The sequence below is a fragment of the Ovis canadensis genome, chromosome 10 (assembly GCF_042477335.2).
Source record: "Ovis canadensis isolate MfBH-ARS-UI-01 breed Bighorn chromosome 10, ARS-UI_OviCan_v2, whole genome shotgun sequence".
Classification (NCBI taxonomy): Eukaryota; Metazoa; Chordata; class Mammalia; order Artiodactyla; family Bovidae; genus Ovis; species Ovis canadensis.
This window is the reverse complement of record NC_091254.1, coordinates 25,159,939-25,185,264: the sequence shown is the minus strand read 5'-3', so window position 1 is coordinate 25,185,264 and position 25,326 is coordinate 25,159,939.

Here is a 25,326-nt window from a genome sequence, read left to right as displayed (position 1 = left end):
ACTCCAGTGTTCTTGCCTGGAGAATCCCAGGGACAGTGGAGCCTGGTGGGCTGCCGTCTATGGGGTCGCACAGAGTCGGACACGACTGAAGTGACTTAGCAGCAGCAGCCACTGTGGGGAGAAGGACTGGGTCCGGGTGGTGGTAGGGTGGGGCTTCAGAGAGGCTGGAATTTAGATCTGGAGTTGGAGAAGCTGAGAGACGGGGTTCTGGCTGTTCTGGAGTCCCCCCAGGGTCCGTTACCACCAGCCACGTGAGGGATGGGGAGAGGGGACTGTCTATGGCTGGGTAGCACATACTCAGCCGTTCCTTTTACTTCAAGGACGGTGAAAACCAGGACATAAAGACAAAACCAGGCACCGCTTCCCTGAAAAGCAAATGCTTGGTGATGGCCACAGCAGGATGTCTGGCTTGCAGCCCCACGCCCCTCCCCGATGACGCCTGCTCCTTCATCCTGCCTGAGATCCTGAATTGTAAGGCTCCTTTTGTTTACTGTGGGAGGATGCTGACTCGCCCATGTTGACATGGCTTTTTAAGGCAACCAATATAAGCCTATTTTGAGAAAACCTGATACATGGAAAGGGAAATTTACCAAACCAAGAGATGAAGGTATGGCCACTTGTAACAAAGAGATTCCTTCTGTTTTTCACTGTTGAGGACGTTTGCTATGGGTTTGTCATATGTGGCCTTTATTATGTTGAGGTAGTTCCTTCTAGGTCTACTTTGGGGAGGGTGTTTTATCATGAACGGTGTGGAATTTTGTCAAAAGCTTTCTCTGCCTCTACTGAGAGACCATATGGATTTATCTTTCAGTTTGTTGACATGGTATGTAACACTGATTGATTTGTGTATACTGAAGAATGTTTGCATCCCTGGGATAAATCCCACTCGATCATGGTGTGTGATCGTTTTACTGTGCTGTTGGATTCTGTTTGCTAGAATTCTGTTGAGGATTTTTGCATCTATGTTCATTGATGATGTTGGCCTGCAATTTTCCTTTTTGGTGACGCCCTTTGTCTGGTTTGGGTATTAGGCTCCTATAAAGCATGAACTTTTCCTAAGAGTAGTTTCAGTATTCCTCAATTTGCACAGAACATTTTTAGGTCCCTCTCTACAGAGTGAGCAGGGAAGCCCTCATGTAGGCCAAGGGGACACTTGGACAGGGAGAGCTTGGGGACATTCACCAGCCAGGAATTCTGTAATCTAGGGTGGCTGCATTGAAGCAGTAGCTGAGGACACTCAGCAAATGAAAGGTATTCCTCTTTTATCCATCCCCCGTCCTCATTAATTTTCCCCAATGCATTGTTCTCCCAGGACTGCAATGAAATGAACTTTGCTCGTGATTTGTCTACTCATAATTAGAGTCTTCCTTTCTCCTGTTAGACAGTAATGCCAATAATGACTGCAAACATTTTGTCTCCTTTTAGGAAGGCAAAGAGCCAAAATCATTATATCCGTGCACTGATGTCAGATTTACAATGCAGAGATGCGTGTTTCATGTGCAATGTGCGCCAGATTTTCATTAAGCCTTTGGAAGGTTTAAACCGTGCATTCAGAAGAGAGCCTGCTTTTTTTTTTCCCCCCTTGATGAATGTTTCTTCCTATTTATTTGCACAGAAAGCCAGAGCTTTCTGTTTACCATGACTCATTTTAGGGGGAGGGGAATGGGACGAAAGAGCTTGAGTGATCACGGGAGGAGTGAGGAGGAAAGAGGGGTTAGAGATGAATCAGGGGGGTTGTGAGAGGAGGGTGGGGAGGACTGAAGGAGGAAGGGATTGGGATAGGGGAGCAAGGGCAGAGGGGTGTGTGTGTGTGTGTGTGTGTGTGTATGTGTGTGTGTGTGTGTATAGGGGAAATAGATTGCTTCCAAAGAAGATGACAACACAGAGGGAAAAGTTAACTTGATTGACTTGCTTTGGCTAGTTCTCCACACCTGGGCTCACACCCAGACATACCAGAGAGGATGGTTTAAAAATAGATGGAATTTATCACATGTGGTGGAACAGATTGCTCCCAAGGGGGTCTTTTCCAGGGTCCAAATGGTTAGGATCCCAAGCATTTTGCACTGTAGAAGAGGTAATTTACTTTATACCCGCGAGCACTTGGCTCCCAGGGAGAGTATTTCTTCCTTTCTGTGCACAACAGAATGGAGTCCAATATTCCCGGCCTTGTTGGTGGGAATACATACCCGTAAGCCAAGGAAGCAAGGTAATTAATGGATCTTGATGTTATTTGGATGAGAGAAAGGTGCGGAATCTCTCCAGGACCCTGGACTTGGGCAGGATCCTACCCAGTTGTGGTGACTCAAGAATGTTGTAGGAAATTGCGCGTTAAAGCTAGAGCCAGGATGCACATTTTTTTCTTTCTTATTCTTTTCAGTGTTCATGACAATGATTATTTAAATGTTTAATCTTCCCGTGTTCACCCAAAAATTCGATTTCTCAATTCGCTCCCCAGGCGCTGAGAAAATAGGTTTAGAGGCTGATGAGCTGCCTGCTGTTGGCTCCTCTGTTTTCTGGCATCAAGGTTTCTCAATAGTGGACCCAACAGCTGCATTTTTCACCCACAAAAGAATTGCTATCAGAAAACCAGACAGCGGATAATTGTATTTCCTGAATTGACAGCGGAACTACTCGGTTTCAGCCAAGGTCCAAAGGCTGATAATGTTCAACCAGGAGAAATGGTTTGTGTGAGAGAATGTATTTTGGGGCACTCATTTTTACTGGAGGAGAGAGTCTGGCTTGCATTTGAAAAAAAAAAATAAATTCTTCCCCACTGTGCAGCCAGAAGGTTCAGAACCCTTAACGACTCTGAAGACCCCTGTTGTCTTGTGTGTGACCGCACAGCTCCCAGCACGACTGCGGCTCTTGCTTCAGCCAGAGCCTTCAGCCGTCTCCTCAAACCAACCAGAAAAAGAAAATAAAAACACATGTCCATCAACATCCTCCTTGACCGGCAGCACATCCTTGCCAACTGGCTGACTTGGACAGGAAACCGTGGCGCTGCTGCGGGCCTTCCCCAAGCCCCTCCCCATCTTGGGCCACAGTCAGGATGCTCCCCCAAGCGCATTAGCCCCTGTGGGGTGGGGCTCCTCCTGCCAAGGCTGCCGAAGAGCAACTTGGCTTTCTTCTCCTCCGCTTGGCCCTCCAGGATGACTCTGCAGTCTTCAGGATCCCCTGTTTGGAACATTTCCCGCTGGAACTTGAGTACGATGGGAGGGACCTTTCCTCTCCTCCTTGCCCGAAGCAAAATGCACCAAAGGAGAGTGAGAATGAAGGCAAAGCCTGGGCATCTGTTCCTGGCCCTCGCTGGACTCACGCCCACCTCTGTGTGTTGGGGTTTAGTCCATGTGGATCACCTTCCCTCTCCAGTCAGCCCCGTTTACCTACATTTTATTCATTCTTCCGTAGTGGTGAAAGTCACTCAGGCATGCCCAACTCTTTGCGACTCCAGGGACGACACAGTCCATGGGATTCTCCAGGCCAGAATACTGGAGTGGGTAGCCTTTCCCTTCTCCAGGGGATCTTCCCAACCCAGGGATCGAACCCAGGTCTCCTGCCTTGCGGGCGGATTCTTTACCAGCTGAGCCACCTGGGAATCCTTCATTCATTCATTCAAGACTTCATGCATTCTTCAAGACTCCTTAAATCCCATCTGCTTTGCAAGGATTTTCCCATCTCTTACTTTATTCCCTCCCCTGGTCTTCCATTGTCCTTACGATATATCTCAGAGTTTGTTTTTTAAAAGCTTAGTTATCTGTTTATTTTTTTTCTTGGCTGTGTGGGGTCTTTGTTGCTACAAGCGGGCATTCTCTAGTTATGGTGCTCGGGCTGCTCATTGCTGTGGCTTCCCCTCTTGCAGAGCATGGGCTTCAGGGCGCCTGGGCTTCAGTAGTTGTGCTGCATGGGTTCAGTTGCCCCATGGCACATGGGATCTTCTGGACCAGGGATTGAACCGGTGTCCCCTGCATTGGCAGGAGGATTGTTAACTGCTGGACCACCAGGGAGGGCAGACACGACTGAGCGGAAGCACAAGAGATGATAACACACACGACGCCCTCGCTGCCACTCGTGGGCATTGGTGGTGCAAAGGCTCTGTCCTGGGCTGTTGCAGACTCAGCCCCTCAGGGCGAGGCCGTGGAGTGTTCTGGTGATTCTGCCATTGTGTACCCTGGACCCACAAGCTGCCCCGAGAAGAGTCTCCCAGATGCTGTGCAGCTGAGATCCCAGGGGCAAGCTTGGCCAAGCAACTTGCCAAGGCTGGCTGGCAGTGACACAGTAAGCCTCACAGCACTGCCTGCTGGAGGGGAAAAAGAAGCCTGCCCTTAAGATTGAATCCAAACTGCAAATGATGGGGGCAGAGGGCTCAATCCCGCAGTGGCCTGTTGTCAGGGGCGTGTCAGAGTGAAGGTTGGGGGTCCACCCTCTCCAAGTCATCAGCTCAGTGTGCAGCCAGCTGCTGAGAGGGGACAGCCTGGTGGCCAGCAGCAGTGGCAGCTTGACAAGCCCTGTGTGCATCTCCACTAATTCAACAACACAGAGGAGACAAAACAGGACCCTGGAGCATGGCTCTCCCTTCGGATGCTTGCCAGTCATGGTGGTTTTTAATGCCGTCTTGAGGATTTGCTGAGAACCTGCTGGGTTTGACACCACTGGATAGTGGTTTGGCCCCTGAAAGCTTTGTTTAAGACGACATGATCCGCAGTGAAACCGAAGGAGAGGTGAGGCTCCTCAAGGTGGTCACAGGCTGCCTTGAGTCTTGGAACACCATTCAGCATAAGGCACAAGGAGAAGAAGGTCCCCAGGCCTAAGCTCTGGAGTCACAAAGTGTGGTCCAAGGACATCAGTGGAGACCCTGATGGGTGATGTGCCCGAGCAGGATCATTGCACAGCTTTTCTCAGTGGTATGTTGTTCTGACCAGTTTGGAGGCTGATTCTTACTTATCTATACATCCATCCACGTAAAAATATTTATTGAACATTTCTGATGTGCAAGACATGTGGTGAGCACGGGACGCATCAGGCCACTGCAGTCTGTGTGCCCCTGGGGCTCCCAGTCTAGTCATCACAAGTGATCACTGAGCAATGGATGGCAGTGTATCTAGTGTGGTCCGAGAGAATGACCAAGATACTTAGTCTTAACAATCTGGTCATTCCTTCGATCATTCTTTCCTTTGTTTGATTTAACCTCCACTCGTTAATTTCTGTGCTAACATTTGCCCGAGGAGCTCAGCACCTCCTGGAAGTGATGAGGACACTGAGCAGCCCACTGAGAGCGGGGAAGGGGAGATAGAGCAACCAACCGGGCTGCTAGGGTTGATGTTGGGGGACTGGGTGGTGGAGATTCCACAAGGGCAGGAGACGTTTGCATTGCGTCTTGAGAGAGGAGAATTGGGAGGCAAAAAGAGCAGGGGTGATGGCGGCTGGAGGGCAGGCAGTCTTTCCAGAGGCATCTGTATGGACAGGGGCACAGAGGCATAAGGAAGTAGATCACGCTGCATGGCCAGGGTAGTTGTGGGCAGGTTGAGGATGAGGGGTCAGCCTCCCCCCCGCCCCCGCTTGGTGCTTTGTCTGTAAATGGTCAGTTAAATTTGTGTGCTGCTGAGATGAAATCTTAGAACTTTCAATATCCTACAATCTGACTTTGAACAGCAGCAGTAAGAATATGAGCATGGGGACTTCCCTGGTGGTCCAGAGGCTAAAACTCTACGCTGCCAGTGCAGGGGCCCTGGGTTCAGTTCCTGGTCAGGAGACTACATCCCACATGCCAACTAAAGATCCCACATGGTGTGCTGCAGCTAAGACCTGGCACAGCCAAATAAATAAATCAGTAAAAATTAAAAACACAAGACCATGAGCATGACACAGCCAGCTTTTCAAAATGCAAATTTGCCTTCCTACTTCAAATTAATGTGATTTGTTTTCCTAAATCCTCTACCTGTTATTGAATAAAATCTCCAATTTTCTGGGAGAGGTGACCGTGCTAAGAATGCCACAGATATACTTTAAAACATCTGCTTCTCAGTTCAGTTCGTTTTGATGATGAGACAGTTTGCCTATAGGCCAGAATTCAGGGACAAAGGCAGTGTTTGTATTGTCTGGGTGACTGGTGTTGCTAATTCCTACCCTGGGGGGAGGAGTTTTCATGAAAGCTATTGCTATTTCAGATTCCTACAAAATAACATTTCGGGGACAATCTGTATGTTTTAACAAATTATGCTGTTATGACAAAGCTGGAATTACTTCTCATTGTTTCACAAGGGACATTTTAAAACTTGCAGGCGGTGTTGTTATTTTGTCTGTGTGGGAAAGACCCATTCAAACTTTCCAGCTATATTAATTTTTAATTTAAATTTAATGAAATTAATTCAAATTAAAGAGGTGACCATTATCAATTTCCTTTCCTATTAGTTCCTTAATGCTTTGGCAAATTGCATTCTAAACTTCTCCTTCAATGAGCTGGATACATATTCATGGGTTTCCTAAGAAAAGATGGATTTGATCTTGATATGCTAATCCATAGCTATGGCAGCAATCAAGGAGCAGCTAGGGAGAGAAGTGCATTCTGGTATTAATTATGAATCAGGCATTAAGAACTGGTAAATAATTAAAGCTTCATGTGTCACAACACAAGTTAAGGATCAGTGTATTTTTCCATTACCAAATACATTTTGGGGGCTATTTCTAGGCCTGTTTTGATACTGCCTGAACATATACTGGCATGCAGATAGTAACTCCTTCACAGTAAGCTCATAGTACAGAATTTTGAACTTATTGAACTGCTGATATAGTTCAATTTCAGAAGCTGAGGCCCTATGTTTCGAAGAGTTTCTGGGTCATCAGCCTCTTCCTCCAAAATTTCTTCATTCATCGGGCAGGGGAGGTCTACGCAGAGGCATCACGCACACACTGGGCAAGGAGGTTTTTATGCTCAAAGTGTGGTCCACAGATCAGCAGCTGATTCAAAGCCTGCTTCACCCAGGAGCTGGGTAAAATGCAGAGTTTCAGGCCCACGCTGGACCTCTTGAATCAGATCCACATTTTATTAACAGAATCCTTACATCTGAGGGTGGGATCCTCATGACCTCACTCATGTGACAAAGGAGTGTTGCTGGGGCACTTCTGAGCTTGAAGAATTTATGATTTCCAGTTTTTTTGGCTTCCTCTTCCATCATGGAAAGGAGATCTGGTCCCACTTTGGCCTTCCCAATGTTCTAACTTGCCACCGTTTCCCTCTACCCCAGCAGACTCCAAAGGGTTGGACACCGCTGAGGTTCATCTGAATGCCTTTAGGATGCCTGAAGCCATGGTCTTGGGTTTGAATCCTGGCTCTGCTCCTTGTTAGCTGTGTGATCTCCAGCAAGTCCTAACTTATTTGAGGCTCAGCTCTGAGGTGGATAGAACTGCCTGCCTCACAGAGGAGTGAATGAGACAATGTCTGTGGGGAATGATGCCTGCTATATGGCACCGGGCAAGGTAGTCATGATGATGGTGGTAATGATGGTGAGATGGTGATGATGAAGGCACTGAGGGGAAGTCACTTGCAGAGGCATGAACTGATGGTCAGAAAGGGCGTGATCAACTCAATGGACAATGGAAGGATGTTTAGCAGATTCTTTAAAAAGAACCATGCATTATAATGGTCTCTGTCTGTCAGCCTACAATGGACATTAAAAGGAGAAGTTTTGGCATGGGTTTTGGGAGAACGAGAGCAGTATTCTTAGAGTGAAACTGGCCCTGAAAAGGGAGAGAAGGAGAATGTTTAAAAAAATCCAGTGTCCTCTCTGTTTGGACTTCTTCGTATCTTGACTTTCTTTGTATCAAAATGCTGCCATGGGCTTCCCTAGTGGTCCAGTGGTTACGAATTCATCTTGCAGTGCAGGGGGGACCTATTCAATCCCTGATCCAGGAAGATCCCACATGCCATGAAGCAACTAAGCCTGTGTGCCTCAACTACTGAGTCCATGCCCTAAAGCCTGTGTCTGCAACAAGAGAAGCCACTGCAATGAAGGGCCTGCACACCGCAGCGAAGAGAGCCCCCTCCACTTGTTGCAACTAGAGAAAACCCGTGTGCAGCCATGAAGACCCAGTGCACCAAAAGTAAATACATAATAATATATTTTTAAAAAATGCTGTCATAATTCTGCCAAGTAAGCATTTATGGCTTTATGAGGGTATCACCCATTTCTCTGGAGGTGAAAATAAGTACCCTTCTTGTCTGTTCTAAAATTTAAACTAATGAGGAAGAAAAAGAAAACGTACAACACTCTGAAGACTAAAAACTTCAATTTAAAAAATGTTTCCTTTATTAAGCTACTTTAAATAACCGTTTTCAGAAGACTCTGACACAATGACTGCCTGTAACAGAATTCAGCTCTCTCTTGCTTCCCACTCCGTGGAATCCCCTTTCTTCAATTTCTCTTAGTCACTCCTGCTCCCAAGAAATATGAAGATGATATTTACGATGATAGTAACTCTGGGCCTCTTCAATGTTTGAAGGAGCTGTTAGTGGGATGAAGTTAGGAAAGCAAGTGCCCAGGAATGTTTTCAACGTCCTTCCAAAACGCTGGGTGAGAAGAGTTTGGTGTTTCTCATTAACAGCAGCAGGTCTCGGGGTCACAGGCTCTGGCCCCGAAGCCCCACCAGCATGTTTGAACACAGAATGCAGGGGGCTCTTTCTTTATCATTCTCTGGAAGGCCCAGTGTGGAATGACTCATTATAGCCATGAATGACCACTATATTTTCAAAGCCAGGAAAGTCAAGAAAAGCCAAACATTAAAACAGATCTCTCATCTTAAACCTTTTCAATTTTTCAGCCCATAAGTACAGGGATCAGGACAAGAGGCCTTTCTTTTAAAACATATTTTATGTCAGGTCATGCCATATTTAACAAGCTTATTTTCTCTCATCCAGGAGGTAAGGGAGTTTTACAAGCTCCACTCAAGAAGCAATTTATAGCTAAATGTTGAAATATGTATTAGAAATAGAACCTCAAGGTCCCATTTAAATTTGGGGCATGGAGGTTGATCGAGTGTCCGTTAGTTCCGAAACTTTGAACTTGGTTCCAAGATTGGTTGTTCACAGAATCTGAAGGAGTTGGTGAGGGGAGGGGACTGGAAAGAGGGGCTGCTAAGGTCGGATGTCAGAATTTTCCTCAGCGGGCATGACTTTCTCGCTCCTGTCTCCCTGACAGCACCGTGAACCTTTGTGACTCGTACGGTGTATGGTCCTCATCTGGGGACCCAAGAGGCAGCCCTGCACACTGGCTAAGGACTTGGACCTGGGAGTCAACTGCCTGGGCTTTTAAGCTGGGTCTGCCAGCTACTAGCTGTGAGAGCTTAAGCAAGATAATCTGGTCCTCGGTTCCCTTATCTGCAAAATGCAGATAACAGTAGTGCCTCTCTCATAGGGTCCTGTGTGTGCGCATGCTCAGTTTTGTGTGACTTTTTGCGACCCCAGGGATATAGCTTTACAGGCCCCTCTGTCCATGGGATTTCTCAGGCAAGAATACTGGAGCGGGTTGCCGTTTCCTCTTCCAGGGAATGTTCCTGACCCAGGGATCAAATATGCGTCTCCTACTTTGGCAGGTGGGTTCTTTACCAGTGTGCCTCCTGGGAAGCCCATAGGGTCCTAGTGAGAATTAAACCAGTTAGTACATGTGGTGTGCCTAAAACAGTGTCTGGCATATAATCATCTGTATGTATTTGCTTGCTATTTCTCATCCCAGCTGCCTGACCATGAACAAGAGCAAGAATCCATCTTCATATTTTCATCACGACACATGTTGTACCATTCAGTTCATGCTCATTCCTGCCACCAGCATTTATCATGTTCCTGTGGTGGCATGTGCCCAGGTCCTGACTGCCAGGCATGATCCATGCCCTTTGGGTACATGTGCCCTTACTGGAGAGATTTGCAAGTATTGAAATAATTTTGGGTGGGAAAGTTTGGGATGCTATGAAGCACGTCTCAGAGGTGCTGGTCCTAAATCTGTGGGGGGTAGGCCAGGTGCTCTGGAGGGAAGTGAGGGCTTGGCAGAGTCTTTAGGATAAACAGATGAAGAGCAGAGAGAGTTCTGGGTGAAGGGAAGCGTGGGTGAGGAGTCATTCAAGAATAATTGTGGAATGAAAGGAGAAGTTGTTTGGCTTTTGAGAAGGCAGGGGACCTCAACATCTTAAATTGTTTTGGTTGAAACAGGAATGCCTGGGCACTCCTGCTGGTCCTGCTTTCATTCCCTGAAGAAGGGTGGACAGTGGAGGAGAGCGTCCTGGAAAGAGTTCCCATCTATCCTGGAGTCCTCCCAGGATGAAGGGCTCTGGACTGAAACCATGACTCCGGCACATCTGAGCACTTTATGAAGCATTTTGCTTCTTCCTTCTCTTTTCCTTTCTTGGTTGTGAAATAGTCATGCATTTCTTGTGGTGAAAAGTTAAGACACATTAGTGTATCAGCAATTCTATCTGCAAGGTCCATTTCCGGAAACCTAGTTTCTTGTAGACATATCTCAGTACACTAGCGTAAGTCAATGGGGTCTTTCCCAAGAGCCAACACTGGGGCTTTGGCCTGAAAGCTCTTCACAACAGCCAAGAACCCAAAGAGCAAACCAAATCACCCCTGGTATTCTGTTCTTGTAGCATCACTGCTTGTCCAGGGAAAGCCAGGTGATGAACAGCAAAACCTGGGGGCCAGAAGAATCACACAATTTGCTCAATGGATTTCCTATTGGTTGGGTATTTATCCATCCTTTCCTACTCATTTTTAACAAGCAGTATTATCTCCTACAAAATACGGGTATAAGACTGACTTTTAAGGATGCTGCTATGAGCAAACATCCCCCCAAACCAGCTAAAACTTGACTTTGGTTTTCCTGGAGAAACTACTTAACTTATATTTGCCCTTCTTGGAGGTGACATTGGGCAGCCATCTGTATGAAATGATATGTGAGGCCAAAAATGCTTCCCTTTGCTTTCGGCTGCCATTGTGCCTAAAATTCTAACCATTAGTCTCATTCAAAAATTTCAATTAAACAACCACTGAGCACTCATTATATGAAGGAAATGCATTGATTGTGAGGAAGTGGGAAAAATAAACACAATCTCTATTATATAGAGTATAGAACCCATTGAGGGAAAGGATGAATATGCAAATAACTAACCATACTATACTTCATCATATGTCAAGAGAAGAGCGCAAATGATATACTGCAGAGGATCAAAGCTAGAAAAGATGCAATCTTAGTTGCTTTCTTATACATATCTTAAAAGGCATTAAAATGCTTCATCCTTCTAAACTTTGTGATATCTCTAGCAATTTATCTTTATAATAGTGGGAGACATTTTGGCTGCTGATGAACAAATAATTCATTGCAAAGAAAACATAGGTCAAGCCTCCTTCCTTGTCCTGCCCAGACTTGGCATTTTAAAACTCTGCCATCTTTTATTTATTTATTTATTTTTGGCTGTGTTGAGTGTTCATCGTGATGCGTTGGCTTTCTCTAGTTGGGCTTAGTTGCCCCATGGCATGTGAAATCTAAGTTATCTCAAACAAGGATCGAACCAACTGAGTCCCCTGCATTGGAAGGTGGATCCTTAACCAGTGGATCCACCAGTTGTTCAATTGCTCAGTCATGTCTGACTCTTTGCAACCGCATGGACTGCAACATTCAGGCTTTCCTGTCCTTCATTATCTCCTGGAGTTTGCTCAAACTCATGTCCATTGAATTGATGTTGCCATCCAACCATCTCATCCTCTGTCATCCCCTTCTCCTCCTGCTTTCAGTCTTTCCCAGCATCAGGGTCCTTTCCAGTGAGTCAGCTCTTTGCATCAGGTGGCCAAAGTACTGGAGTTTTCAGGGAAGTCCCTAAAACGTTGCCATCTCTGAAGGGAGCTTTCCTCCCATCAGGACTGCTTGTGGGCACCATCCCTCCACTCCTGCAGAGCTTCACCCCTACCCTCTTCTGTCCTCCTCACTGTGTCTTCATAAGATGAAGCTGACCAATCTTTGAACTGAAAGATGGTGGGATTAAATTAAAAAATTGAATGGCTAGTCATTTAAAAGCTGCCAAGAACAAGAAGTAGAACACTTCCAAACTCTCATCAGGTCCCTCACTGGGAAGTTCTGGCGATGGCCAAAGGTGAGCCAGTCCTGGCCTCCATTCCCTTGAGAGCAGTGTCAGTAGCCCTTGTCAGGATACAGCACCTTTCTCTGAAGATAAATCCTTGACTGAGTTGGAAGCTCAGCTGTACTTCCTGCCCTTTGAGAACTGGGTCCCCTTGACTCTCAGTAACCTTTTCAGCTTTTCACTCAAAGTGATCAATAGCTTTCCATTAGTGTTTCTGACCCTGGAGGAAGCAGAAGAGATGAGAGAAGGTGAGTGGGGTGATAGATACTTCAGCATCACCCAAAGGTAAATGGTTATTTCATATATGGGATCCAGGAGAGAGACTCACTCCCAATGCACACATTTCCCTCAGACAAGTAAGTGACAGCATTGCTCTCTGGAGGGGACGGAGGGGGCTGTCAGCACTTTGAGAATTAGCCTCTTTCTGTCTTCCTTTCTACAAAGAAGAAAATGTCCTTAGAACAAATCTCTCCCAAGAGAACTTTCTAGAACAAATGAACATGTACAGTGACTTTCCCCCCAAAAGTCTACATTTTTCTTTTTATGGTGAGTTTATCATTCTGCAGAATGTAGGAGGTAGGACAAGAGTGCATAGTGATTTCTCAAGTGGAGGCAACATCAAGATGAGATAAGGGGTGGGTTTTACACACCAGCTCTCTGCTCCACTGGCTCGTGTGTTTAATGTTTGGAAGATGGCCTCAGCATCGTTGAGGAAGTGTGCAGAGCAGGCGCACAGTGGTGGCAGTGCCTCAGTGCAGCCTGCACGTGCCCTGTACTTGCTCAGTCTCCTCAGTCGTGTCTGACTCTCTGTGGCCCCATGAACTGTAGCCCTCTATGCTCCTCTGTCCATGAGAACACTGGAGTGGATTGCCATGCTGCCTCCAAAGGATCTTCCCAACCAAGGGATTGAACCTGCATCTCTTATGTCTCCTGCATTGGCAAGTGGGTTCTTCACCACTAGCACCACCTGGGGAGCCCCTGGGCCTGGGATAATCTCATCTGGCAGGAAAGAAACCAGACAGCGGAATAACACGGCTCTCAGGGAACATGGAAATAACCACATCTTGGTTCTCTAGTTGGGAACCACTTAGGCTGTGCCCTGGAGGAGGGTTTTAATAGCTTTTTACGGACTTCCTTCCTTCAACTCCCTCTTATGTCTCTTCATAAAGTCATACTCACCTTTTATTGTTTATTTATTGATTTATCTGCTGCACTGCAAACCGTATGTAGACTTTGCTTTGTAATAGTTTCTTTTAAAGATAACACATGGCACACTGGATGGGAGGGGAGTTCGGGGGAGAATGGATACATGTATATGTATGGCTGAGTCCCTTCCCTGTTGACCTGAAACTATCACAACATTGTTAATTAGCTCTACCCCAATACAAAATAAGAGTTAAAAATATAAATAACCAAAAAAAATAGCATTTGTTTAAAAATGATCAAAGTTACAAATGAACTTATCTATAAAGCAGAAACAGACTCACAGACTTAGAGAATCAACTTATGATTACCTGGCGGGGAAAGGTGAGGGGGAAAGAATAGACTGGGAGTTTGGGATGGGCATGTACATCTTGAGATAATTCTCAAGATGGCAGGCAGAAGGATGTGCACTCATCTTCTGCGAGAAGTCCAAAATCACAACTTGCTGCCATCAACAGGAGAATGTTGGATCCCACCAAAAGAAAGATATCCCACATCCAAGAGCAAAGGAAAAGCCCCAGCAAGATGGTAGGAGGGGTGAAATCGTGTTTAGAATCAAACCCCTTACCTGCCAGAGACTCTGGGAGGTCTCAAGCAAATTCTTGTGTGCACCAGGACCCAGAGACCCCACGGAGACTGAGCCAGACTTGGCTTTAAGTGTCTGAGTGTCTCCTGCAGAGGTGTGGGTCAGCAGTGGACTGCAGCAGGGGCTCTGGGTGTGGCATAAGGCCTCTTGGAGGAGGTCGCCGTGAACCCCACCATAGAGCCGCAGAGCAGACGGCCCACAAAGTGCAGAACAATTATACCAAAGAAGTTCTAGCACTGTTAAGACAGTGCTAGGAACCACAACAGATTTCCCAATCTGGGGATCTGGCAACCCCCAAGAATTTGACTTTGGAAGCCAGTGGGATTTGATTAGAGAACTTACACAGGACTGGGGAAACAGACTCTTGGAGGGCACAAACAGAACACATATGCACCAGGACCCAGGAGAAGGGAGAAGTGACCCCACAAGAGACTGACCCAGACTTGCTGGTGGGTGTCCAGAAGTCTCTGGCAGAGGCAGGGGCTGGCGGAGGCCTGCTACAGGGCCGGGGGCACTGAGTGCAGCAGTGGGTGCATGGGACCTTTGGAAGGAGGCCGCCGTTATCTTCATTGCCTCCACCGCAGCTTGGCCAGGTCAGACAACAGGGAGGGCACACAGCCCCGCCCATCCACAGAAAACTGGATTAAAGATTTACTGAGCATGGCCCTGCCTATCAGAACAAGACCCAGTTTCCCCCATAGTCAGTCTTTCCCATCAGGAAGCTTCCATAAGCCTCTTACCCAAGAGTTGAGAAATAGCTCCAGAAAGAATGAAAGAGATAGAACCAAAGCGAAAGCAATGCCGAGTTATGGATGTGACTGGCAATGGAAATAAAGTCCAATGCTGTAAAGAGCAATATTGCATAGGAATCTGGAATGTTATATTCATGAATCAAGGTAAGTTAGAAGTGGTCAAACAGGAGATGGCAAGAGTCACATTTTAGGAATCATATAACTAAACTGGACTGGAATGAGCGAATTTAGTTCAGATGACAATTATATCTGCTACTGTGGACAAGAATCCCTATGAAGAAATGGAGTAGTCCTCACAGTCAATAAAAGAGTCTGAAATGCAGTAGTTGATTGCAATCTCAAAAATGATGGAGTGATCTCTGTTCATTTCCAAGGCAAACCATTCAATACCACAGTAATCCAAGTCTATGCCCCAACCACTCATGCTGAAGAAGGTGAAGTTGAACGGTTCTATGAGGATCTACAAGACCTTCTAGAACTAACACCCAAAAAGCAGTCCTTTTCATCATAGGGGACTTGAATGCAAAAGTAGGGAGTCAAGAGATACCTGGAGTAACAGGCAAATTTGGCATTGGAGTACAAAATGAAGCAGGCAAAGGCTAAGTTTTGCCAAGAGAACACACTGGTCACAGCAAACACCCTCTTCCAACAACACAAGAGAAGACTCTACACATGGACATCACCAGATGGTCAACACCGAAATCAGATTGATTATATTCTTTGTAGCCAAAGATAGAGAAGCTGTATACAGTCAGCAAAAACAAGACCAGGAGCTGACTGTGGCTCAGACCACGAACTCCTTATTGCCAAATTCAGACTTAAATTGAAGAAAGTAGGGAAAACCACTAGACCATTCAGGTATGACCTAAATCAAACCCCTTACAATTATTCAGTGGAAATGACAAATAGATTCAAGGGATTAGATCTGATAGACAGAGTGCCTGAAGAACTAGGGATGGAAGTTCGTGACTTTGTACAGGAGACACGGATCAAGACCACCCCCAAGAAAAAGAAATGCAAAAAGGCAAAATGGTTGTCTGAGGGGGCCTTACAAATAGGTGTGCAAAGAAGAGAAGTGAAAGGCAAAGGAGAAAAGAAAAGATATACCCATTTGAATGCAGAGTTCGAAAGGATAGCAAGGAGAGATAAGAAAGGCTTCCTCAGTAATCAGTGCAAAGAAATAGAGGAAAACAATAAAATGGGAAAGACTACAGATCTCTTCAGGAAAATTAGAGATATCAAGGGCAAAGATGGGCACAATAAAGGACAGAAACAGTATGGACCTAACAGAAGCAGAAGATATTAAGAAGAGGTGGCAAGAATACACAGAAGAACTACACAAAAAAGATTTTCATGACTCAGATAATCATGATGCTGTGATCACTCACCTAGAGCAAGACATCCTGGAATATGAAGTCAAGGGGGCCTTAGGAAGCATCACTATGAACAAAGCTAGTGGAGGTGATGGAATTCCAGTTGAGCTATTTCAAATCCTAAAAGATGATGCTGTGAAAGTGCTGCACTCAATATGCTAGCAAATTTGAAGATTTAGCAGTGGCCGCAAGACTGGAAAAGGTCAGTTTTCATTCCAATCCCTAAGAAGGGCAATGCCAAAGAATGTTCAAAGTATCACACAACTGCACTCATCTCACATGCTAGCAAAGTAATGCTCAAAATTCTCCAAATCAGGCTTCAACAGAACATGAACTGTGAACTTCCAGATGTTCAGGCTGGATTTGGAAAGGCAGAGGAACCAGAGAACATATTGCCAACATCCGTTGGACCATAGAAAAAGTAAGAGAATTCCAGAAAAACATCTGCTTCTGCTTTATTGACTATGCCAAAGCCTTTGACTGCGTAGGACATAACTAACTGGAAAATTCTTCAAGAGATGGGAATACCAGACCACCTGACCTGCCTCTTGAGAAATCTGTATGCAGGTCAGGAAGCAACAGTTAGAACTGGACATGGAACAACAGACTGGTTTCAAATAGGGAAAGGAGTACTTCAAGGCTGTATATTGTCACCCTGCTTATTTAAATTATATGCAGAGTACATCAGGAGAAATGCCATGTTGGATGAAGCACATGCTGGAATCAAGGTTGCTGAGAGAAATATCAATAACCTCAGATATACAGATGACACCACTCTTATGGCAGAAAGTGAAGAGGAACTCAAGAGCCTCTGGATGAAAGTGAAAGAGGAGAATGAAAAAATTTGCTTAAAACTCAACATTTAAAAAATGAAGATTGTGTCATCCAGTTCAGTCACTTCTTGGCATATAGATGGGGAAACAATGGAAACAGTGACAGGCTTCATTCTCTTGGGCTTCAAAATCAATGCAGATGGTGATTGCAGCCATGAAATTAAAAGACGCTTGTTCCTTGGAAGAAAAGCTATGACCAACCCAGATAGCATATTAAAAAGCAGAGACATTACTTAGCCAACAAAGGTCCATCTAGTCAAAGCTATGGTTTTTCTAGTAGTCATATGTGAGAGTTTGATAATAAAGAAAGTTGAAGGTGGAAGCACTGATGCTTTTGAACTGTGGTGTTGGAGAAGACTCTCAGCAGTCCCTTGGACTGCAAGGAGATCCAACCAGTCCATCCTAAAGGAAATCAGTCCTGAATATTCACTGGAAGGACTGATGCTGAAGCTGCAGCTGCAATACTTTGTGGCTGCCTGATGCAAAGAACTGACTTGTTGGAAAAGACCCTGATGCTGGGAAAGACTGAAGGCAGGAAAAGAAGGGGACGACAGAGGATGAGATGGTTGGACAGCATCACCGACTTGATGGACATGAGTCTGAACAAACTCCAGGAGTTAGTGATGGACAGGGAGGCTTGGCGGGCTGCAGTCCATGGGGTCACAAAGAGTCAGACACGACTGAGCAACTGAACTGAACTGATGTACACACTGCTATATTTAAAACGGATATCCAACAAGGACCTATTGTATTGCACAAGGAACTCTGCTCAGTGCTATGCGCAGGCTGGATGGGAGGGGCGTTCGCGGGAGAATGGATGCGTGCATGCGTATGACTGAGTTGCTCTGCTGTGCACCTGGAACCATCACATTGTTAATCGGCTATACTCCAATATAAAATAGAAAGATCAAAAGATCAAAGAAGTACGTATATGGACCTGATGGAAAACAATCCCTGAAAAAAAGAACTGCTGTCCACTCACAACCACCCCTCAGTCCATCTCACAGAGGCAACCACTTTGAACACTTTCAGCTGCTTCTTTGAAGAGTTATTCACTGGTTTTTCAACTCTGTGTGCACGTGTGCTCAGCTGTGTCCGACTCTTTGTAACCTCACGGACTGTAGACTTTCAGGTTTTTGTGTCCTTAATACCCCTGCAAGAATACTGGAGTGGATTGCCATTTCCTCCTCCAGGAGATCTTCCTGACCCAGGGATCAAATCTGAGTCTTCTGCGTCTGCAGGCAGACTCTTTCCCACTGTACCACCTCAACTCTAGACATTATCTATTGTTTACTATGATCATCTACCTCTCACACTCTACTCTCCATTCCTTCCTCCTCCATCCTTCAAAGAATTATTTTTTAGTTATAGCAGTGATGATTTATTATGAGTAATATTTGAATAGCTTACGCTTCAGAGCCAAGTGACATGATTACATTTTCTTTCTTCAACAGCTATTTTTTTTGGAAGAATTTATTTTGTTTTTTAAATAGTAAAATGGAGAGATATAGTTATACAATGAAATGATGGGCTTTCCAGGTGGCGCTAGTGGTAAAGAACTCTCCTGCCAATGTAGGACATAAGAGACGCAGGTTTGATCCCTGGGTTGGGAAGACCCCCTGGAGGAGGGCGTGACAACCCACTCCAGGCTGGACAGAGGAGCCTGATGGGCTATAGCGCATGGGGTCACATGGAGTCAGACGCGACTGAAATGACTTAGCGTGCACACACGCACAATGAAATCACAATGAATGAACTACACATACATGCAACGAAGTGGGTTTATTTCACCAAAAAATTGTAAGAAAAAGAGCTATGACCAAAAAATGCAATTCAAAAAGAGGAAAAGCAAATCATATTGTTTTGGAATCCGTACACAGGTGATAAGACATAGGTGGAAGGCAGTGAAATGATTATCATAAACCAACATAGTGATTACTTACAGTGAGGAGGAAAGGACTCCAGTCTAGAAGGGGACGCAGTTTCTGTGATGCTAGTAACATTCTATTTCTTGAACTGGATGGTTCCAGAAAAATGTCTTGTGTCCTTTTCTGTATACATGTCCTACTTCACATTTTAAAAAATATGAAGGTATGGTCAGGATAAACATCACTCTGTACAGAAGAACATGGCAAGAGAAAAACACAGTTATGCTGACTGGTTCAAAGCTATGAACCTGAAAGTGAGGTTCAGGCTCCCCGGCAACATATCTCCCTGGTCCATCTGCCCATCTACTCTCCTAGGATAATGTTTGATACCTGTCTGTCCTTAAACCTGCAACACCTCCTCCTCTGTCTGCGTCTTTCAGTTGATGACTGTGTTTCCTCCTTCACTGAGAACAAGGAAAGTATACTTCCACAGCCTGACCACAATAACACTACCAGGATTTGGCACCCACATATTCTACTTACCTTAGCTCAACTCTGCACGCTCCTATTTAAGGCCAGTCTACCTACGTGTACACCAGATCCCATGCCTTCTTGCCTTTGCAAAGAATACTATAACAATTCTCCCACCTATTGGGCTTCGCAGGTGGTGCAGTGGTGAAGAATCTGTCTGCCAATGTAGGAGATGCCTCAGGGTTGATCCCTGGGTCAGGAAGATCTCCGGGAGGAGGAAACGGCAACACACTCCAGGATTCTTGCCTGAAAAATCCCAAGGACAGAAGAGTCTGAAAGCCTACAGTCCATGGAGTCTCAAAGAGTTGGGCACGACTTTTCTGCTTTATTGACTATGCCAAAGCCTTTGACTGTGTGGATCACAAGAAACTGTGGAAAATTCTGAAAGAGATGGGAATACCAGACCACCTGACCTGCCTCTTGAGAAATCTGTATGCAGGTCAGGAAGCAACAGTTAGAACTGGACATGGAACAACAGACTGGTTCCAAATAGGAAAAGGAGTACGTCAAGGCTATATATTGTCACCCTGCTTATTTAACTTCTATGCAGAGTACATCATGAGAAACGCTGGGCTGGAAGAAACACAAGCTGGAATCAAGATTGCTGGGAGAAATATCAATAACCTCGGATATGCAGATGACACCACCCTTATGGCAGAAAGTGAAGAGGAACTAAAAAGCCTCTTGATGAAAGTGAAAGAGGAGAGTGAAAAAGTTGACTTAAGGCTCAACACTCAGAAAATGAAGATCATGGCATCTGGTCCCATCACTCCATGGGAAATAGATGGGGAAACAGTGGAAATAGTGTCAGACTTTATTTTTTTGGGCTCCAAAATCACTGCAGATGGTGACTGCAGCCATGAAATTAAAAGACGCTTACTCCTTGGAAGAAAAGTTATGACCAACTTAGATAGCATATTCAAAAGCAGAGACATTACTTTGCCGACTAAGGTCCGTCTAGTCAAGGCTATGGTTTTTCCTGTGGTCATGTATGGATGTGAGAGTTGGACTGTGAAGAAGGCAGAGCACCGAAGAATTGATGCTTTTGAAGTGTGGTGTTGGAGAAGACTCTTGAGAGTCCCTTGGACTGCAAAGAGATCTAACCAGTCCATTCTGAAGGAGATCAGCGCTGGGATTTCTTTGGAAGGAATGATGCTGATGCTGAATCTCCAGTACTTTGACCACCTCATGCGAAGAGTTGACTTATTGGAAAAGACTCTGATGCTGGGAGGGATTGGGGGCAGGAGAAGAAGGGGACGACAGAGGATGAGATGGCTGGATGGCATCACCGACATGATGGACGTGAGTCTGAGTGAACTCCGGGAGTTGGTGATGGACAGGGAGGCCTGGCGTGCTGCGATTCATGGGGTCACAAAGAGTCAAACACGACTGAGCGACTGAACTGAACTGAAGCATACACACATACACCAGTTGGCTTTCTTTTATCTGATATTGTTTGCTCTTTCCTATTCCAAGTCTTCAGGGATACTTGGCATCCAAGCAATGCCTGAGTCTCCTCTCCCTTCCTCAGTTTTCCACGTGATTCCCCCATTAGTGACTAATTCACTGGGAACAGCAAACTTCATGAGGGATGCCATGCTTTATATGTACGTAGACCTCTCACATTGTCTGGTGCATAGTGGGCATTCCTTAAATATTTGGGACTGAACCAGTGACTGTATTTTCACAGAATGTGGAACAAAAGAAGTTTCAGGCTTTCTGTGCTGGAGTGAAATGACTTTCAAATGTTAAGTGCGGCCATATAAGTTTTTGAATCCACCAGTTTCCTTTCTCCTTGCCATTACATTTTACTTTCACGTTCACCTTGTAAAAATTCACTCCTCCCCAAGTGTAACCTGAATTGAAATCAGAAAGTAGGTAGGGTAGGTGTTGTCAGTCATATAAAAAGGTTAGTTATGATGACTGAAGTCTGGATAAGAAATCGCTGTTACTTATTCAATAACAATGCACCATTTTCTCACCCAAGCAAGCTACTTTTACTTATTTGTTATTGTGACTTTACTTTGATTTTTGTTGTGATTTTTAACTACAAACTCTGTGCAGTTTCTGCTATAGGGCCTCCGGCACTAGCTGGTCCCTCTGCCTGGAATTTTCTTCCTATTACCTCTTCCTCCTTCTCCCAACACACCTGCCTGGATCTTGCCTATTCTTTTCTCATAGCTCAGCTCTGTCATCACCGACCAGACCATTTCGATTTCACACTTGCACAACCCAGGTATCAATAGCACTTATCTCCATCATAGTTGAACTTCGATCGAGTGATTCTTGAATTAATGACTGTCTCCCCTGCTAGACTACAAGCTTCTGAGTGTGGGACCCTGTTCTGCCTTCTTGTTCACTCTAATTTTCTGCACGGAGCTTGCAGATACTCGGCTATACCACTGAAACTTTCCTCATGATTTAATTTTTTGTTAATAAGAGTTTCATGACTTTAAACTTCTAAAAATTTCCTTTCTAAAAATAATTTTCAAAAATTGACTTTGGGGCTGAGTGAAGGATTGTAAGGGGAAAGTAGGATTAGGAAATCTAGATTAGTAAGTTATTAGCAATCCAAGAAATTTCATTAGCTTTTTTTTTTTTTTTGAGGAGTGTTCTCTAAAGTGGAGGTGCTCTCATTAGGTATGAAAAGAAAATATGAAAACATCTATGCATAATTATTTAAAATATTTGTTGCTCAGTCACTCAGCCAGGTCCGACTCTCTGAAACCCCATGGAATGCAGCACACCAGGCTTCCCTGTCCTTCATATGTCCCGAAGTGTGCTCTAACTCATGTCCACTGAGTTGATGATGCATCCAACAATCTTATCCTCTGTCATCCCCTTCTCCTGCTTTCAATATTTCCCAGCATCAGGATCTTTTTCAATAAGTCAGTTTTTAATATGGTCTATTATAATACTTCATCTATTATCATGGGTATTCAAGTCTTTCTACACGAGTGAATTTTCTAGATAACAAATGTTTATTCCACTTAGCACCATTTCTAGATGTACTGTATTTTACAAAATATTTTGTCTTTTCCTCCTCTTTATACTGTCTCTTGGTGCAAACTGTTCTTAATTTAATCTTTCAAATTAACTTCAAATAAAACATCTTTCTTCTCTATAGTTTGTACCTTGTATGTCTTAAGAAATCTTCTTTACCCTGAGATCATAAAGATATTTTTCAGTATTTTTTCTTTATATATTTCATAAGTTTGCCTCCTGCATTTAAGTTTTTAATTGACCTTGATTTGGAATGAATTTTGAAGGGTGATGTGAGGAAGGCTCCAAAATGATATCAAATTGTTCTAGCATCAGAAAAGCCCGTCCTTTCTCAACTTGTCTGTAATTCTATTTCAGTTTTGAATGCAGCATCTGTTTATACAAGTTGGCCTCTTTCTGGGCTCTTGAATTTGCTCTGTTGGTATACTTGTTTATTCCAATGTTATTGCCACACAGGTGGATGTGAGTTCACCGTGAAGAAGTTTAACCTTCAGCGCCCTTCATTGACATGGATCCTTGAATCAGAATTTGTAATCGTCCATTATTTTCTTTAGAAGGTATTCAAATTGTGTGAACTTGAGTAGCCTGGTCCACTCTTGAGTGCAATGTTACTTTCTGCAGTTTTATAATAATTCTTGTTGTGTGGGACATCAAGTCCCTTCACTCTGTACTTCTGGAATGTCTTGCCCATTTGGGGCCTTTGCTTTTCTGTAAGCAATTTAGAATCAGCTTCTCAGCTTCCATATGTACACTGCAGTATTTTGAGTGGAATTACATCACAGCTGTAAATCAGTTTGGGAAGCATCGACGTCTTTGCAATATTGGGCTCCTCACTCATGAACATGGTATGTCTCTCCATTTATTTAGCTCTTCAGTCATGTCTTTCAATAGAATTTTATAATTTTTTCATGAAGACTTTGCATATTTTTTGTTAAATTTATTGCTAGTATTCCACATCTTTGGAGAATATTATAATGTCGATCCCACTCCTAACAAGTCAGCCTTAGGGATTCCCTGGTGGCTCAGGCAATAAAGAGTCTGTCCTCAATGTGGGAGACCTGGGTTCAATCCCTGGGTCAGGAAGACCGCTTGGAAAAGGAAATGGCTACCCACTCCAGTATTCTTGCCTGGAAAATCCCATGGATGGAGGAACCTGGCGGGCTATAGTCCATGGGGTTCGAAAGAGTCGGAAGCGACTGAGTGACTTTACTTTCACCTTTAACAAAACTATTTTTTATCATCTTTTAAAAAATTGTATTTTCTAAGTGTTGTTGAAGATATATAGAAATGCAATTAACTTTTGAAGACTGACTTGATGTATTAGTGGCTTTATTATAAGGGACTTCCTTGATAGCTCAGTTGGTAAAGGATCGTCCTGCAATGCAGGAGACCCTGGTTTGATTTCTGGGTTGGGAAGATTTGCTGGAGAAGGGATAGGCTACCCACTCCAGTATGAAGTCCTGGAGACTTTCATCTGTATAGCCCATGGGGTCTCACAGAGTCGGACACTACTGAGTGACAGAACTTTTAGTAAGTTCTAGTAACTCAGATTTTGGGGAGCTATCCTATGTTGGTATTGTCCGTGTTGTTTCTTTTTCTAACCTAACTCCCTCTTCTGCCCATCCCTCCATCACTGTATCCCTCCTTCCTGCCCACCCTCCCTCTCTCCATCCATCTTTCTCTCTCTACCTCCCACCCACCCTCCTCCCCTCTTTCGTTCTCCCCTTCCCTCCATTGGTTCTTTCCTTCCCTCCTTCCCTCCATTCTTGTTTTATTACACTACCTAAGGTCATCACGACAGTGTTGAACAGATGATAGACACCTTGTTTTCTTATTTTAAAGCAGCTTTATTGAGACATAATTCACATACCATACCATTCATTTCTTTAAATTGTATCATTCAAGCTTTCAGTATATTCAAAAAATGATGGAACCATACCACAATTTAATTTTAGAACATTTTTTGTTGTGCCCCAAAGAAATCCTGTGTTTATTACCAGCTACCATGCTTTTTCTTATTTTATCTATTAATGTGGTGAAAGTGAAAGTCACTCAGTCGTGTCAGACTCTTAGTGACCCCATGGACCATACAGTCCATGGAATTCTCCAGGCCAGGATACTGGAGTGGGTAGCCTTTCCCTTCTCCAGGGGATCTTCCCAACTCAGGGATCGAACCCAGGTCTCCTACACTGCAGGTGGATTCTTTACCAGCTGAGCCACACGAATGGTAAAGTAGATTAAATTGATTCTCTAAAGTTAAACCAGACTTTCAGTCCTGGCCTACATCCAATTTGTTCATGACATATTTTTCTTTTTATATGTGACTGGATTTTATTTGATAATATTTTATTTAGTTATTTTGCATCTCTGCTCACGAATGAAATTGAGTCTGTAATTTTCTTTTCTCAAACTGTTCTTGTCAGATTTTAGAACTGAGGTTGTGCTGCCAGCCTCTTACATTTCGTTGGAGGGTATTCTCTCTTTTGCTTGTCTATTGGGTAGGTTTTTGTAAAATTAACATACTTTGCTCCTTAAATGTTTGGTAGAATTTGTTGGCAAAATCCTTTATTTTTCTGTATAGGAAGATTTTTAACTGTTGATTCAGGTGTTTTAAAAAGAGATTTAAGATTATTCTAGTTTTCTATTTCTAGGAATTTTGTAGGAATTTTTCATCTTATTTAAGTTTTCAAATTTTTGGCATGGAGTTATTCATAGTATTGTTATTATTTTTAAAAATTCTGCTGCATGTTACATCTTATTTTTATTCCTATTGTGCCTTCTTTTTTTCTTTATCAATATTGCTGCCGTTCTGTCAATATTATTGTTCTTTGAAGAAATCCAACTTTTGGCTTTGTTAATAATCCCTATTGTCTTGACTCTCCCAGTGATGAAATCTTGGTTGTCCCAGTTCCCTATTTTCCTGAGCAATGCAACAATGTGTATCCTCAAACATGTCCCCTTATGAACCTATGTAAGAAGTTGCCTGGGATGAATATTTAAGAGCAGAATTTCTGGGCTGGAGGAAATACACATATCTAGTTTGAGTGAGCAGGTGTG